This window comes from Nelumbo lutea, chromosome 4 (assembly GCF_056320005.1).
Source record: "Nelumbo lutea isolate HS-2025 chromosome 4, American lotus-T2T, whole genome shotgun sequence".
NCBI lineage: Eukaryota > Viridiplantae > Streptophyta > Magnoliopsida > Proteales > Nelumbonaceae > Nelumbo > Nelumbo lutea.
In genome coordinates this window covers 74,166,271-74,180,508 of record NC_142687.1, presented here as the reverse complement: position 1 = coordinate 74,180,508, position 14,238 = coordinate 74,166,271, and the positions used below count along the sequence as shown (strand labels likewise).

General features: G+C 40.7%; 1 non-coding gene across 1 annotated transcript; it reads left to right on the top strand.

The window, feature by feature from the left end:
* Positions 1 to 3,270: 3,270 nt before the first annotated feature.
* Positions 3,271 to 3,378, top strand: LOC148861093 (small nucleolar RNA R71). The gene has a single exon (XR_016095321.1). It is a non-coding gene; the product is annotated as a small nucleolar RNA R71 (small nucleolar RNA).
* Positions 3,379 to 14,238: the final 10,860 nt, after the last annotated feature.

Here is a 14,238-nt window from a genome sequence, read left to right as displayed (position 1 = left end):
GAGATGGTCAGTAGCCAGGTTTGCAGCACCCTTCATGTCTCTAATCTCAATGTCAAACTCTTGCAATAAAGGGATCCACCTGATCAGCCTTGGTTTTGAGTTTTTCTTGGTAAGCAAGTGCCTTAATGCCGAGTGATCTGTGTAGACAACAACCTTGGACAATATCAGATATGAATAAAACTTGTCAAGTGCAAATATTACTGCTAGCAGCTCTTTTCCGATAGTGGTGTAATTGAGTTGGGGTCCATTCAAGGTTCTGCTAGCATAGTAAATTGGCTGAAAATGTTTGTTCATTCTTTGTCCTAATACAACTCCTATAGTAAAATCACTCGCATCACACATTAATTCAAATGAGAGGGTTCAATCGGGTGCTACCATGATAGGTGCATGGATCAATTTGTCTTTCAAGATGTTGAAAGCATGAAGGCATTCAATTGAAAATTCAAAAGTCACTTCTTTCTAAAGCAAGGTAGATAATGGCTTGGCAATTTTTGAGAAATCCTTAATAAACCTCCTATAGAATCCGACATGTCCTAAGAAACTTCTCAAAGAACGAATAGATGTTGGGGTGGCAAATTTTCAATTGCCTCCACCTTGGTCTTGTCGACTTCTATACCTCTTTGAGAGATCTTGTTGCCAAGCACTATGCCTTCTTGCACCATAAAATGACATTTCTCCCAATTCAACAGAAGATGTGTTTCTTTGCATCTAGTAAACACCTATTCCAGATTAGTTAAACATGCTCCAAACGAAGAACTGAAAACTGAAAAATCATCCCTAAAGATCTCAATAAAATTTTCAACCATATCAAAAAATATAGACACCATACATCACTGAAAGGTTGCTGGGGCATTACATAACCCAAAGGGCATCCTTCGGTATGAAAATGTACCATATGGGCAAGTAAAAGTGGTTTTTTCTTGATCTTCTAGTGCAATTGGTATCTAGTTGTACCTTGAATATCCATCCAAGAAACAATAATACTCATGCCCAGCTATCCTCTCTAACATTTGGTCCATAAATGGGAGAGGGAAATGGTCCTTCCAGGTGACATCATTTAATTTTCTATAGTCAATACACACACGCCATCCCGTGACGGTTCTAGTAGGGATGAGTTCATTTTTCTCATTTGGAACAACAGTTATACCCCCTTTTTTGGGCACAACTTGCACAGGGCTTACCCAAGAACTATTAGAAATAGGATAAATGATCCCAACATCTAGTTGTTTAATTATTTCAGCCTTTACCACTTCTTTCATGTTGGGATTTAAGCCCCTTTGGGGCTAAACGGAAGGCTAGCTGTCCTCTTCCATCAAAATTCTGTGAGTATAGATTGATGGATTAATGCCTTTGATATCCTCTATCTTCCAAGCTATAGCATTTTTGTGTTCTTGCCACACTCTTAATAGCTTTTCTTTTTGTAAGGGATTTAGTGCTGCGAAAATTATTACGGGGAGACCTGATGGTGCCTCAAGGAAAGCATACTCTAAATGGGAAGATAATTGCTTCAATTCAAGGATGGGGGGGTTCTTGGGATGATGGTTTACCTGATGGTCCAGGCAATTTGCCTAGGTTCTCTAACTTGAGAAACCCCTTTCCCTTGAATTGAGGATTATCATTCAGGTATGCTATCATGAGGTTTATTTCTTCATTTTCTCTTTCTTCAAGTTCTCCCTGCTAGAGGCAGAGTTCAAGAGGATCAGTTATTCTACTTACCTGGAAGCATTCATCAATTGTTAATTCAATGGCATCAATCATAAAACAAGAATCATCACTAGATGGTGCATGTTTTATAGCATCAGACATTTTAAAAATTGTCTCCAAATCTTGTATCCTAAGGCTGAGTTGTCCTTGTTGGACATCAATCATTGCTTTCCCGGTAGCCAAGAAAGGTCTCCCTAAGATCAGTGGGACTTCTACATCTTCTTGCATGTCTAACACAATGAAATCAACTAGAAAAATGAATTTGTCAACTTTAATTAAAACATCTTCTATGATCCCCCTAAGATGTCTAATGGATCTATCAGCCAATTGTAATGCCACTCTAGTGGGTTGGGGTTCATTCAATTCCAATTTCTTGAAGATGGAATATGGCATTAAATTGATGCTAGCTCCTAGATCACATAAAGCTTTTTCAATTTTGAGACTTCCTATAGTACAAGGAATAGTGAAACTCCCTAGATCCTTAAGTTTCTGAGGCAACTTGTTCAGAAGGATAGCAGAACATTCCTCATTTAAAGCAATTGTAGCCACATCTCCCAGTTTCCTTTTGTTTGCCAATAATTCTTTCAAAAACCTTGCATAATGTGGCATCTGGGCTAAAGCATCAGCAAAAGGGATATTAATGTGTAAACTTTTAAAAATTTCAAAAAACTTACCAAATTCCTTCTCCAATTTCTGTTGCTTTAGCCTGTTAGGGAATGGAACTTGTGGCTGCTGGTGCATCCCTTGTTGTGCTTCTGGTTATTCCTTCTTTTGTTGTCCAGTCCCAAGACTTGTTTCTGCCTTGGGTTCAGCCCAATTCTTCTTTTCTACCTCGGGCAACTCTTTTCCACTTCTTAGGGTAATAGCTTGCACTTGCTCTCGCGAATTCACTTCAGTGTTACTTGGAAGAGTTTCCGACATTTTGGAAGAGATCAATTGTGCCAATTGCCTCACTTGGTTTTCCAGTTTTTGATTGAGGCTTCCTGGTTCTGGAATCTGGTTTTCGCACTTGTTATAAATTTTGTCATCAATTCCTCCAAATTGGACTTTGGTTTGGGCTGATGATAAGTCTGGTGGAAAGGCTTTAAAGTATGCTGACTTGGCCAGGGCTGATTTGAATGTCCCCTCCATCCTAGGTGAAAGGTATGGTGACTTTGGTAACCTTGCTGTCTTGACGAATTACTGACAAAGTCGATTTGTTCAGTAGATGGCCTGAACTAATTGCCAACTTGACAGTCAGTGTTGATGTGGCCTCCCCCACACAATTCACAAGTAAGAGGTTACACATGTATGGCAGCTATTTGTATTTCATCATTTTTCTTACTGAGTGCTCCTATTTGTGCAGATAGTGTTGTATAAGTATCAACATTATGTAGGCATTGCTGCTTCTTAGTTTGAGTCCTTTTAGAATGCCATTGATAGTTGTTGGCTACCATTTCCTCAATAAGTGCATGGGCAACTTCAAGAGTTTTATTATTTATGGACCCTCCGGCCGCAACATCTAATATGGTCTTATTTGAGTTGGTAAGATCATTATAGAAAGTCTACACTTGCAGCCATATGGGAAGGCCATGATGAGGAACTCTCCTCAATAGCTCATTGTATTGTTCCCATGACTCATATAAGGATTCCCCCTCTTGCTGGAGAAAAAGTAGTGACGTCATTCCTCATTTTAACAGTTTTAGAAGGGGGAAAATTTTTAGAGAGAAAACGGTTGGCCATTTCATCCCACGTAGCTATTGATCCTGCCAGTAATGAATTCAGCCATGCTTTGGCTTTATCCTTCAAAGAAAATGGGAATAACCTCAGCCTAATGGCATCATCACTTACCCCATTGTGTTTGAAGGTGTCACATATTTCTAAAAAGTTAGAAATGTGTGCATTGGGATCTTCATGGGCGAAACCATAGAATTGCATCGTGTTTTGAATCATTTGTATGATGGCCAATTTGATTTCAAAGTTGTTAGCAGCAATATTGAGCCTGATAATGCTAGAGGTAGCTCCAGTGAGTGTGGGTTTGGCATAATCCTTCATAGTCCTCTGCTCAGTCATTTCTTGAGCTTCTTGAGCTTCTTGCTGGATTTGTCTGGCTGCTCTTAGACAGACACAGAGGGTTCTTTCAATCTCTGGGTCATAGAGGATTTCCTCCAGCTCGACTCTGCTTGTCAGAAACTATGAAAGTCAAGGCAGTAAACAAAATAACATAGAAGAATATAAATTACTAACCTTATCAAAACTGAAAATGTAAAGTGAATTATTGGAATACAAAAGCCTACATCCTAAAATAAATAAATACAGCAAACTAAAAGTAGATCTAAACCAACATCTTATTCAATATACAGAATTCAGTAGCAATTTACAAACAGGTCTGAATTCAGTAATCTCTGAGTAGAACAACAGTCTACAAATTCCTTTTCTTTATATTGCTGAAATCAGGGACGAGATTTAATTACACAGGTCTGAACTGCTGAGAGCTGAAATCTCATTAGCAACTGCGAACAGTAATATACAGTTCTGAAATCAGATCTGAAATGTTAGCAGCTACTGAGGACAGCCAAATGCGGATCAGCAGTGATTGTGTTCAGGTTTGAGCTTCATATTAAAAGACTATTCTGTGCTACTAAATAAAGGTCAATACACAGAACTGAAATCAGTGTACAAAGGATTGTGAGATAGCAATTCAGACATCAGTTCTACACAAAATTGAGATCAGCTCTGAAATCTCAGAAGCCACTAAGAACAGCAATAAATATAACAACAGTTACTGATAATAGTACAGTTGTGCTCAGGTCTGATTTCCATATTGGAAGGATACTAAATATCAGATCTGAACCCACTATTTTGATGAGCTATGCATCACCAGACACCAGCTAGAGTAGCCATACTAAAACTGAGCAAATCAGTAGGATAACCCACTGATATCAGCAATGAAACATGCTGTATACAGATCTACACAAAACCGAAATCAACTAGTAGTAAAAATATCTGAAATCAGACCTATATTCACCATGGTGTGGCTGCTGGGATCTGATTTTTTTTTCTTTTCTTTTGAGATGAAATAGAACACAAAGCAGTAATGCAACTATACTACTGAACAAAATCTCTTTTTTTTTTTCTTCGGTGTGCTCAGATCTGATTTTTTTTTTCAATACTGAAATCTACCGTGTATAGATCTGAACTCCCGTGTTTTGATGAGCTATATAGACCCCAAAACCAGCTAAACTAGCAGCACTAAAACAGTAATCAAAACCAAACAAATCAGCAATAGAAAAAAATAGACTAGTAATATCAGTAATGAAGAATACTAAATGCAGATTTGTACAGAACTGAAATCAGCTATCAGTTAAAGAAATCAACAATGAAATTTTTGATAAACACAACCAGCAATCAACTTAACTACCTAAACTAAAACAGGAACCAAAGATGAAGCAATTCAGCATTAGGAAAGAAGACCAGCTTCATCAGTAATAAAAGCTACTGCTGAAGGGATAGGAAATCCATCACATGGACACCCAAAGATTGCGGAATAAGGAGGCAAATTTCAAAATTTTTTCTCTCCCTTCAACTGGGAATCGAATTTCCTATTTAGAAAATCATATTTTCAAGGATCATTCTTGAACCATAAACTAAACCAAATCTGAACCAAAAGGAGTAGGGAGGGATAATACCTAATACAGAGAAACAGTATCTCCCAATGGAGGTGTTCACGCCCAAGGAAGGATCCAAAATTTGCTCCCATTGAAGATGGTGCAGTGTAGGGTGGAGCAGAATCAGCAGTGTTCTTCCAAAAGAACTTGACCCTTCACAAGAATCAACTGGACGGCTTGTGAATACAACTCCCACCAATATTTTCTCCAAAAGATTGGTATCAAGATCAAATCTTGATTTCTCCAAAGAACTGGAAATCGGACTGCTATAGGCGGTGGCTACAGGAAGGAGTCGGCAAGAAAGTATTTGTAGGGTGCAGAATTCTCTCTTCTTGTAATCTCAGCTCTGAAGACAAGAGTGTGTAGCTTGCATGTCTAAAGGCTGCTGCCCCCTCTTCCTTTTATAGACTTAAAGGGATCAGCTCCTAATCCCATTAGGAGTTGCTAACCCAAACCATATTTGGATTAGAAGTCCCTTTAAGTGATAAGGATAGCCCTTATCTTATCTACAGATTAGATCAGCCATTTCCAAATCTAATTAGGAAGTTTCCAGATCTAAATCTTATTTAGATCTTGGACTCTCTAAGTAGATAGGGTGTGGGCCTAATCCTATCAGCTGATCCATCTCAGAATTCGCCCCTTAAGTGACTAATCAAATTAGCCCTGTTCGAAATGGGCTTAAGGCCCATTTAAGGTTATTTATTCATTTAGCCTTCCAAACTGCTGCCTAGTTGGTCTTCCTTGTATGGCATGGGACCCAAACATTGATCTACACATCAGCCACATGGGTTCAGCCCAGCCTTTGTTACAAGGCCTGGCCGAATACACTGTTATGGACAGTGCACCCCTTGAAAACCCATCAGATGGGCTCCATGGGCCCAACACTTACCCTAAGTGGTCCCTGGGCCAAGCCACCTTGTAACACCAAGGGACTATGGGCAGATGCAAGATTTACCCATCAGGTATCATCCTCATTGGTCTTACACTTAACTGCTCAGCCCATAATGATCATACATTGCCCGACAAGAGAGGACCTCTCCCTCGGCTGCAAGAAACAGTGTTGCACTCTCTCTTCTATGGATCCCGGGAATTAAAACTTATTTGCAAACAATTCAGACCATAATATATATTCTTTTATATCTCATATAAAATATATTTAGTAAAACAAATCTCAACGATTGAAACCGGCTGCTGGCAATCTTGGTTTCCATTAGTGAGAGTGCATCCCCGATCATTACCTTTGTCTGACAAAGAGGCTGATCCTATCACTATGATCACCCAATCCGACACCTAGTGCAGTATCATAATCGAGTCTAGGGGTCGGGTGTAACTTTTCAGTTTTGCCCATCAATCTCCAAGGTCCAGGGCAATACTAGAAATCTGGTCCAGTTCAAAGTTTCAATTAATCCTACACTATATGTGCCTAGGGTCTCACCTTGGCAGCTGAGACAGGCCACCCCAACCGAATTGGTGGCACCACAGTGTCAGCCTTGTCAGGATAGGTCTCCCTAGACTGACCCACTGGCTGTGAACATTCTAAACTAACACGAGTCTCATTAAGTGTCTAGTTTAAGGGTATTACACAAAAACATACTAAGAGAACATGAATCAAATATGCACTTTTATTCATTTACAATAAACTCATAAAGTACATCATTTTGATTGAAGATAAGGGCATACAAAACTGTCTAACAGCTCCCACTTGCACTTAGGTCCAATCAGGTGAAGGGCTAGGAAATCCATCACATGGATGCCCAAAGAATGCGGAATAAGGGGCGTGAATTTCAAAAATTTTTCTCTCCCTTCAATTGGGAATCGAATTCCCTATTTAGAAAATCATATTTTCAAGGATCATTCTGGAACCATAAACTAAACCATATCTGAACCAATCGGAGTAGGGAGAGATAATACTTGATACAGAGAAATAATATCTCTCAATGGAGGTGATCACGACCAAGGTAGGATCCAAAATCTGCTCCCACTGAAGATGGCGCAGTGCAGGGTGGAGTAGAATCAGCAGTGTTCTTCCAAAAGAACTTGATCCTTCTTAAGAATCACCTGGACGGCTTGTGAATACAACTCCCACCAATCTTTTCTCCAAAAGATTGGAATCAAGATCCAATCTTGATTTCTCCCAAGGAAGGGATATCAAACTGTTGTAGGCGGCGGCTGCAGGAAGGAGGCGGCAAGAGAGTGTTCGCAGGGTGCAGAATTCTCTCTTCTGTGATTTCAGCTCTGAAGACAAGACTATTGCTGGTGGTTGTCTGTTGTGTCTAAAGGCTGCCACCCCCTCTTCCTTTTATAGACTTCAAGGGATCATATTTGGATTAGAAGTCCCTTTTAGATAAGGGTTAATCCTTATCTTATCTGCAGATTAGATCAGCCATCTCCTAATCTAATTTAGAAGTTTCCAAATCTAAATCTTATTTAGATCTTGGACTCTCTAAGTGGGTAGGGTGTGGACTCAATCCTGTCAGCTGATCTTATCTTAGAATTTGCCCCTTAAGTGACTAATCAGATTAGCCTAATTCAAAATGGGCTTAAGGCCCATTTAAGGTTATGTATTAATTTAGCTTTCCAAATTGCTACCTAGTTGGGCTTCCTTGTATGGCGTGGGACCCAAACATTGATTTACGCATCAGCCACATGGGTTCAGCCTAGATTTTGTTACAAGGCCTGGCTGAATACACTGTTATGGACAGTGCACCCCCTGAGACCCATCAGATGGGCTCTATGGGCCCAACACTTACCCTAAGTGGTCCTTGGGCCAAGCTACCTTGTAACACCCAAGGACTATGGGTAGATGCAAGATTAGCCCATCAGGTATTATCCTCAATGGTCTTACACTTAACCTCTCAGCCCATAACAATCATACACTACCCGACAAGAGAGGACCTCTCCCTCGGCTGCAAGGAACAATGATACACTCTCTACTTATTTGGATCTCGAGAATTAAAACCTTTTGCGAATCATTTCAAAACCATAATTTATATACTTTTATATCTCATATAAAATATATTTTGCAAAAGAAATCTCAAAGATTGAAATCGGCTGCCGGCAGTCTTGGTTTCCATCAGTGAGAGTGCATCCCCGATCATTACCTTTGTCCGACAAAGGGGCTGATTCTGTCACTATGATCACCCACTTAGATGAATTCTCAGACTGTCCCAACATACCCAGGTTTTGACCCCCGCTAAGGATCTCACTGAATGGTACATCAAAGATAGCCCAATCCGACACCTACTATAGTATCATAATCGAGTCTAGGGGTCAGGCGTAACTTTCCAGTTTTTCCCATCAATCTCCAAGGTCCAGGGCAATACTGGAAATCTGGTCCAGTTCAAAGATTCAATTAATCTTACACTGTATATGCCTAGGGTCTCTCCCCGGTAGCTGAGACAAGCCACCCCAACCGACTTGGTGGCACCACAATGTCAGCCTTGTCAGGATAGGTCTCCCCAGACCGACCCACTAGCTGTGAACATTCTAAATTAACACGAGTCTCATTAAGTGTACAATTTAAGGGTATTACACAAAAACATACCAAGGGAACATGAATCAAATTTGCACTTTTATTCATTTACAATAAACTCATAAAGTACATCATTTTGATTGAAGCTAAGGGCATACAAAACTGTCTAACAGCTCACACTTGCACTTAGGTCCAATCAGGTACTAGCCGGATTCCCATACTTTCCACGTGTTTCTCAAACACTTTCTGTGATAGTGGCTTTGTCAATGGGTCTGTTACATTTTCCGCTGACGCTACCTTCTGAATCAGGACATCCCCTCTACCAACAATCTCCCTTAGTACATGGTACTTCCTTTCGATGTGCTTCGACTTTGAGTGGGCTCGTGGCTCCTTAGCCTGAGCAATAGCTCCATTTCTAATTCAAGTATTCATTGATTCTTGTGCATATTTTTATTGGATGTTGATGTTAATTAGTTTGACCAAACTGAATTAATGTTGATTTTCCTATTACTATCCATGATTTTGGTGATCCGTAATTGTCACGAATAATGGTACAAGTGGCAATTAGGTTGATATCATTTTGGGTCAATTGTTCGTGACAGGCTTTGATCAACATTTTATCATGGTTCAACCTAAAGGAATCAATGGAACAAAATTCAATAATTGCAGCTATCTCAATTATTGTTATTTTGGTTTAACTGTTTTCACAAATCTTAATGCTATCATTGTTTAACATGGAACGCTATCATACCCAGTTGAGTGGTGATAAGTGGTACTAGGTCGAATCGATTGGCTATCGATCCTAGGTACATGATAAACACTTATCACAAATCCCATAAGCATCTAAAGGAATTCCATGTCATCTGTTCGAGCATGAAGCCCCATGGTATGACCGAGAATCAGGTAAAACTTATAGCCTTTCCATTTTTGGATACGCACATGGGATGAGATGAATAGGATATTTTTGGATAAATATTTCCCTGCATCCCGGGCTGCAAATATAAGAAAAGAAATATGTGGAGTTCGACAATTTGGTGGTGAGACACTATATGAATATTGGGAAAGATTTAAACAACTTGTTGCTAGCTGTCCACAGCACCAAATACCCGAACAACTTTTGATCCAATACTTCTATGAAGGGCTTCAGCCCATGGATAGAAGTATGGTCGATGCAGCTAGTGGAGGAGCTTTAGTGAACAAGACACCCAAAGCGGCTAGGGAATTAATTTCCAACATGGCAAAAAATTTACAGTAGTTCGATGCAAGGATAGATGGTCCCATTAGGCATGCAAATGAGGTAAGCCATGTAAATTTAGAAAATCAGATTTCTGACATAACTGCTTTGGTTAGGAAACTAGCTGTAGGATAATTACAAACTGCTAGGGTGTGTGGTATCTGTTCGATCCATGGTCATCCTACAGACATGTGTCCATCATTACAAGATGGATCGATGCAACAAGTAAATGCCGTAGGAGGATTCCCAGGGCAGCCCTAATGAAAGTATGATCCCTACTCCAATTATTACAATCCGGGGTGGAGAGATCATCCAAATCTAAGCTACGGGAACCCAGGAGGACATCAGCAATATCAGCCCCATTTTTTCAGTCAACAGCCCCAGTTTTCAACACCCATCACAGTGCAAGACCAACCCCCGAATTCAGGTACATTATTAGAAGATATAGTTAAGGCTCTAGCTACTAATACTCAGCAATTTCAACAGGAAATAAGAACCAGCATTCAGAATTTGGGGAACCAAATCAGCCAACTTGCCACTTCCATTAGTAAGTTGGAGGCGCAGAGCTCCAGGAAACTACCATCACAAACGGTAGTCAACCCCAAGGAAAATGTAAGTGTAGTGGTGCTGAGAAGCGGGAAAGAACTGCAGCTAGAACCCACCTCACCAAGGAAGGCGGTAAAAAGACAAGAAGAAGAGGAGGTACAGGACTGAAACAAAAGCCCCATTAAGGTAGGAGTTGGAGAGAACGTTTCAGCCGTGATCAAGAGGACCTTACCAGTAAAACATGCTGATCCAGGTATGTTCACCCTACCTAGTGTGATTGACAATAAGAAAATCGAGCATGCCATAGTAGACTTAGGTGCATCTATCAATGTCATGCCATACTCAATTTACTATGCTTTGAGATTAGGTCCTTTAAGGGAAACTAAATCTGTTATCCAATTAGCTGATCGTTCTAACACCAACCCAGAAGGGATTGTTGAGAATGTAATGGTGTAGGTTAATGATTTAATTTTTGAAAGGATGAGAGATCCATCCCATGGACGCCCAAAGATTGCGGAATAAGGGGCGAATTTCAAAAATTTTTTCTCTCCCTTCAACTGGGAATCACATTCCCTATTTAGAAAATCATATTTTCAAGGATAAATCTTGAACCTTAAACAGAACCAGATCTGAACCAAAAGGAATGGGAGAGAATAATATCTGATACGGAGAAGTAAAATCTCCCAACAAAGGTGTTCACGCCCAAGGAAGGATCCAAAGACTGCTCCCATTGAAGATGGCGCAGTGCAGGATGGATCAGAATCAGCAGTGTTCTTCCCCAAGAACTCTGTCCTTCGCAAGAATCAGTAGGATGGTATGTGAGCACAACTTCATTTTCAATACTTTCTCAAAGAACTGATGTCAAGATCCAATCTTGACTTCTCCCACAGCTGGAGATCGAATTGGCAAACAGGGCGACAAGAGCAGGGAGGCGGCAAGAGAGTATTCGCAGGCTGCAGAATTCTCTCTTCTTGATTTCAGCACTAAAGAAGATCTTATGTGTTTCTTGGTCTCTCTCTTTCTCTCTAGGCTGCCGCCCCCTCCTTCTTTTTGTTAAAATAAAAGATCAGCTCCTAATCCCATTAGGAGGTGCTTATCCAAATCATATTTGGATCAGCCTTCTCTTCTAGTGATAAGGATAAACCGTTATCTTATCTGTACATTAGATTAGCTTTATCCTAATCCCATTACGAGGTTTCTAGATCAGAATCACATTAAGATCTGGAGTCTTTGAGTGGATAGGATTAAGACCCTATCCTATCTGCTAATCCATCTCAGAATTCACCCCTTTAATTAACTAAATAAATAGCCCAGTTCGAAATGGGCTTTAGGCCCATCAAGCTTATGTGATCACTTAACCTTCCTAACTGCTGCCCAATTGGGCTTCCCTGTATGGCGTGGGACCCAAGCATAGATCTACACATCAGCCACATGGGTTTGGCCCAGCCTATTTTACAAGGCCTAGTTGAATACACCGTTAAAGATAGTGCACCCCCTGAAACCCATCGAATGGGCTCTATGGGCCCAACACTTACCCTAAGTGGTCCCTGGGCCAAGCCACCTTGTAACACCCAGGGACTATGGGCAGATGCAAGATTAGCCCATTAGGTATTATCCTCAATGGTCTTACACTTAACCTCTCAGCCCTTAATGATCATACACTGCCCGACAAGAGAGGACCTCTCCCTCGGCTGTAAGGAACAGTGTTGCACTCTCCACTTATATGGATCCCGGGAATTAAAACCTTTTGCAAACATTTTAGAAACCATAATATATATACTTTTATATCTCATATAAAATATACTTTGCAAAACAAATATCTACGGTTGAAATCAACTGCCGGCAGTCTTGGTTTCCAAGAGTGAGAGCGCATCCCCGATCATTACCTTTGTCCGACAATGGGGCTGATCCTGTCACTATGATCACCCACTCAGATGAATTCTCGGATTGTCCCAACATACCCAGGTTTTCACCCTCGCTAAGGATCTCACTGATTGGTACATCAAAGACACCCTGATTCGACACCTAGTGCAGTATCATAATCGAGTCTTGGGGTCGGGTGTAACTTTCCAGTTTTGCCCATCAGTCTCCAAGGTCCAGGGCAATACTGGAAATCAGGTCCTGTTTAAAGATTCAATTAATCCCACACTGTATGTGCCTAGGGTCTCACCCCGGTAGCTGAGACAAGCCACCCCAACCGACTTGGTGGCACCACAGTGTCAGCCTTGTCAGGATAGGTCTCCCCAGATCGACCCACTGGCTGTGAACATTCTAAACTAACACGGGTCTCAATAAGTGTCCAGTTTAAGGGTATTACACAGAAACATACCAAAGGAACAAGAATCAAATATGCACTTTTATTCATTTACAATAAACTCATAAAGTACATCAATTTTGATTGAAGCTAAGGGCATACAAAACTCTCTAACAGCTCTCACTTGCACCTAGGTCCAATTAGGTACTAGCCGGAGTCCCATACTTTCCACGTGTTTCATAAACACTTTCTGTGTCAGTGGCTTAGTCAATGGGTCTACCACATTCTCCACTGATGCTACCTCTTATTATCATCCTCCCGTAGGTCCATTGTTGTCATACAACAATGGAATGGGTGATGTACTGAATTCCAAATTCATGAATGAACACCTTCATTCATACGGCAGCCTCACTTACGGCAATGCGCTTGGCTTGGGTTGTGGAGTCTGCAGTTGACCCCTGTTTGCTGCTTTTCCAGCAAACAGCACACGATCCTATCATGAAACATATCTAGATGTAGACTTTCTATCATCTGGGTCTGACTAGAAATCGGCTTCTGTATACCCTTGGATCTGTAGTGAGCTACCGTCGAATACTAGACAAAACTCTTTTGTCCTTCGAAGCTACTTAAGTATGTTTCTCACAGCAGTTCAATGCTCCTGCCCTAGGTTGGCCTGAAATCTACTTACTACACTCACTACCTAAGCTATGTCAGGGCCAGTGCACAGCATGGCATACATGATGCTCCCTACGGCAGAGGCATAGGGAACGTCTTTCATGCCTTCAATCTCCTTAGAAGTCTTAGGAGACATCTTCTTGTAGAGAGTGACTCCATGCCTGAAAGGAACATTTCCTTTCTTGGAGTTTGCCATGCTGTATCTCTTGACTATTTAGTCAATATAAGCAGATTGGGATAATCCTATTATCCGCTTCGATCTATCTCTATAGAGTCGAAGATCCAGTATATAAGAGGCTTCTCCAACATCTTTCATGGAGAATTGCTGTGACAACCATACTTTCACCGTAGTTAACATACCTATATCATTCCCAATGAGTAGAATGTCATCTACATACAGAACCAAGAAGGTAACCTTATCTCCACTGTACTTCCTGTAAATACAGGGTTCATCCGGATTCTGCTCGAAGTCAAATGATTTGACGGCAGAGTCAAAATGGATGTTCCAACTTCTAGAAGCTTGCTTAAGTCCATAAATGGATCTATTAAGTTTACATACCATGTTTTCCTGACCTACAGCAATGAAGCCTTGCGGCTGCTGCATATAGATATCTTCAGTAAGATCACCATTCAGGAATGTAGTTTTGACATCCATTTGCCAAATCTCATAATCATGGTATGCTGCTACAGCTAACAGGATCCTAAT